A 5,108-nucleotide genomic window follows, 5' to 3' on the forward strand; every position below is an offset into this window, starting at 1 on the left:
ATGACTAGTCTCAGTTAAGGGAGAAAACTCCTCACAAACAGAGTGTACCATATCTTAAATACTTGTCTTAAATAGCATCTTAACCCAGTGGGCATGCAACTGTGTACCATCAGGGATGGAAATTCAGGGTTTTTTTTTCCTTCTTTGTGACCCGCCGAATATCGGCCCTTCCCCTCGGATTTTTTTCCCCTAAGCAGGTATATTTTCCCCCAGATTTCATTTCCCCCCCCAAAAAACATTTTTTTTTCTTTTTAAACATTAAATACACAAGTTAACCTGATCCAGTGTAGAAAATAGAATATTGCATAATTAAATTATCTGTTGCCTTGAATTTGTTTTAATAACAGTAAAATATGTAAATTGATTATTTAAGACTTTCCTTATTTTCCCCCAAAATCTGGCGTTTTGCGTGATTTTTTTCCCCAAAATCCAGCATTTCGCGAGATTTTTTCCCCTAAAAAAAGGCCAGGCCCTTTCCCCAAAATCAGATAAAAACTCCTGAAATTAGTGGTTTCCTGTGAGCCCGGGGCAAGTAGATTTTGGCCTGGGCAACTCAATTTCAAAAGTTGGTAGTCCGGCCGGGCAACTTGGTTTTTTAAAGGTTAAAACAATTAAGTGCAATAAAAATTGAATAACAATTGACCACCATGGATCAATACTAGTTAAATAACATTCATTATTTAGGAATAGGAAATGATTCAATTCAGGCTCATAATAATACATCATGCATTGAACATGTGTAATGTCAGCAATTTTATTTAATTATCTTTTATTTTATTAAAGAATGTATAATATACACATGTACATATTTCTTGGCTCGTTATTCTTTGTCTGGACCACCAAAATACTAAAGATGGTTGCCAGTGCGGGCAACCAATAGTAAGAAGTTAGTTTCAATCCCTGACCATGGAAACATTTTAATGAAATAATAGCTTAACTGTTTAAACACTGGTCCTTAAAACTCACCTAAAACTACTCCTATGCTGTTAAACATTATGTATGACTTGTACCCAGACGGCACTTTTCAGTTATATTTTGCAGACTTGGGCCTTATTGCGTGAACTTTCAGGCAATAATATATTTATGTGTTGTTTTTATGTTTTGATTGTGCCATTCTTATTAAGACTGAATTTTGTTGACTCACACTTCTATAAAGGGTATGATATTCTATATAAGCATGTTTATAAGTTACCAGGACTCTACTTTGTGGTAAACTTGTTTGCGAGTGACTTATTTTTTAATCAGTTAAAATTGGGTTTTAATAGCTTTTTTTATTTATGTATTAGCAAACTCTGCTAAATGGTGCTGAAACATTTGTTTCTAAATCTTGTTCTTACAATAATTAAATGTATTTATCTTATATACTTGTAATATAGTATACCTACTATTAAATGTAGAAGAGTCTCAACAACAGCCACTAGTCAGGACCACCCATATATGTGATATACCTAGTCTTTACAGCCCTATATATCATGACCACCCATATATGTGACATGCCTAGGATGTATGGCCCCATATATCATAACCAAATCAACCAGCATAAAACCCTTAACAGCAAAATAACGTAAGAAAAAGAACATGTTGGTAAACATTTTTCAACCTGCTAATAAATTCATGCTATTGTTGAAGTATGTGTAAAAAACAGCTTGGGAATAAAGTTTGTACACATACTGACATTCATTATTACATATGCCATGTTTCCTGTTCACATTCATGTTTATCTCTCTTTGAAATAGGTGGCAAAATTTAAACAAGAGATGTGTTTTTCAGAAACACAATGCCCCCTACTGCGCCGCTTTGATACATGTTTTTTTTTACCTTTGCCCTTGAAGGATGACCTTGACCTTGACTTTTCACCATTCAAAATGTGCAGCTCTATGAGATGCACATGCATGCCAAATATCAAGTTGCTATGTGAAGGGACATAGAAGTTATGAGCATTTTTCGAAACCTATACGCGAAACCTAAACTCAAAGTGTGACGGAAGGACAGACAGACACACGGTCCGATCACTATATGCCCTCCTTCGGAGGCATAGAAATGAAAGGTTACAATATAGTTCTTAAATGACAGGTTGCGATGTCAATTTTTTACTTGCAATGGTTTGTGAGAAGCATCATAGTTTTTGCAAAACTGATTTTGTTATCCCATTTTGCGAGTGTACACGTTTAAATTAAGAGCCCTTAATGACTTCCTTAACACACACTGTAATTGTTAATTTGTTACTATATCTGCATTATTTATTTTAAGAAAAACTGGATCACTGCACATTCTTAAACTTAACTTTTTAACAATTGATAATGATACATTCTATGTTCTGCAGTTCTACCAGTACACACGTACATGTTACAAAAGGATTTATATCATATTGACGCATGTGCGCAGCGGGTAATCAGATTGCGCGCTGCGGGTAATCAGATTATCACCTTCAATCGGAGGCGATTTAATTAACACCCGTCTGATTAGATAACATGATTAATACATTCAATCAGTTGTGATGTAATTAAAACTCCACTGATAGTTTATCTGTGCATTCCGTTGATATCATGTAATAAATGAAACACAAGTTAAATGCCCCGTCTTATATATTTCTTTATAAATTTTAATGGTAATCATACCTGGAGATTGCCACTCTGCATTTTAACGAAAAGTTCTCTGAAGATCTATCAAGTTAAATTTTACATATATTCAATGATAATAAAAGTAATTAATCAAAGGACAATAATCATGTAAATATTGAAGACAGAGTTTTAAAACTTTTACTCTGCACTTCATCTCAAAGCCTTTAATCATTCAATATATGAAATGTCATTTGATTCAATCCATTCAAACTATTTCATCTCAATACAGTAAGTAGCTATGCTCAGCACATGTAAAAACAAACAAAGGGTAATAATGTTACGTACCTCTGCTTTGAGGTATACCGTATTAATGACTTGATTACTTATAGCTTTCAAATAGCTGTTAATATAGTGTTACGCTTGTTCCATCCGTTTTGAAATATGACACAAGTCCATAGTAAACGTTTAAACAATAATTTATTCATGCGAAGACAATAATCGCAATAAACTTCGTGCGAAGACAATAATTGCAATAAACCACCCGTTAGACAGCAACACAATGTAAGTGATTCCTAACCGCCAGCTTCCCGGTAATTACACTAGGGTAGTATTTACAAAGTTAATGGCGAGTGACGCACAATCAGTCAGTTCTGCGTTCTTGCAGTATTTATTTGTAAATAATACAATAAAAGTGTTAAAATGCTTCCAAAATCAGTGTTACTTAATGTAAACAATCTTCAATTTACTGGATTATTATTATAAAACATGTGATAACGACTAAAAGGTATTTACTTCGAAAAATGAATGACTCTTAACAAAAATTACGTCTATCCTAGATCTTGACCAAAACTCAACTGTTTACTGTTTTTACTTATTGTTCAATACTGATGACCAAATTGGTCAGTGACCAAGATTCTGGGCAGTGACCAAGATTCTGGTCATTAATGACCAGAATTCTGGGCACCAGTGACCAAAATTGGTCAGTGAGGTGACTGACCATAAATAATGACCAAGAAATTAGAACGATACATGACGTCATTGACCAAATGTCATAACAATGAGACATAATGGCGCCTTATTTAGAAAAACAATGAAAAATACAAAGTATTCAAAATGGATGGCTAACTTCTAGACGAAAGTTCTGGTGATGTTTAGATTATATAGACTCAGTTGTGTACACTTGTCAATTGGTTTATAAAGTCACATAATGTTACCAGAATGAACAACTTAAAAGGCAGTCATTTGAAAAGGTAATTAAGTGCAACTGTTACACCTTGGGTGTATCATTAACACTAAATAAAGTCACTGGGCCTTATTGCGTGAACTATATGGCAATAATATAGTTTTGTATTGCTTTTATGTTTTTATTGTGCCATTCTTATTAATGTTTTTGCTGCACCATGCAGGGCTCAACTTTCTGGTAAACTTGTTAGCTAGCGACTTATTTTGTAACCAGTTAAAATTGGGTTTTAGTAGTTTTTTTTATTTAATGTAAACAAACTCTTCTAAATGGCGCTGACACATTTATTGTTTTTTAAACTTGTTCTTACAGTTATTTAATGTAATTATATTATATTATTTTAATATAGTAGACCTACTGTTAAATGTAGAAGAGTCTCAACAACAGCTACTAGTCAGGACCACCCATATCTATGACATACCTAGTCCTTACAGACCCATGTATCATTAACCAATCAATAACCAAATAAACCAAGCAGAAGACCAAACAGTACAAATAATGTATGAAATCTTTTTCAACCACGTATTTATTTATGCGTATTGTTGTTTTTTTTTGTTTAAAATCGGTCCAGTATTCGGCCCCATTTTCAATGGAAACAAGAGTTGCGCGGTCGGAGACATATGCCCCCAAAACAGGACTTTGAACATGTGACCCCAATGTCAATAGGGGGTCATCTACTGTCCATGGCCAATGCATATGGGAATTATCAAGCCAATCGGTCAATTTGGTGACGAGTTATTGTTAGATTTTACTGTTTACGATTTTACTCAATGCACTTTTTCGGCGTAGCTGTTTTAACAAATTGTAAACCTTAAATGACCTTTACCTAACACCAGAAGACACAAATTGATGCATTGGAATACCCATAAGCTTATCAAGAGAAATCCCCTGATTTGGGCATACATTATGGTGTTTGTGGGCACAGCGTAAAGGATGGAACACTGTTCAGTCGTAAGAAATTCCGCACGACTACTCTCATGCATGTTCAAACGACACAGACACAAAACTGTGGCCCATTTACAATAACGCATACAAATCAGTCAGTACTTGGTCACTAAATTGTCAGGGTGACGACATCATTGACTATCGATTAACACAGTTTTGCTTTCAGAATGAGAAAACAAAACACCACCAAAATAGTTATAGCGTCTCGATACGAGGGAACTTGTTTAATTATCTAACCGCACATGTGTGCCGTACTCGGTCAGCACGTCTATAAATCGTTTTTGATTGCCCAAATAGGCTACCCTTATTTGGCAAGTTTGCTATATTTTGCTATTTTTTAAAATTTCATATCACAAAGCATT

The sequence above is a fragment of the Dreissena polymorpha genome, chromosome 5, assembly GCF_020536995.1.
Source record: "Dreissena polymorpha isolate Duluth1 chromosome 5, UMN_Dpol_1.0, whole genome shotgun sequence".
Taxonomy (NCBI): domain Eukaryota; kingdom Metazoa; phylum Mollusca; class Bivalvia; order Myida; family Dreissenidae; genus Dreissena; species Dreissena polymorpha.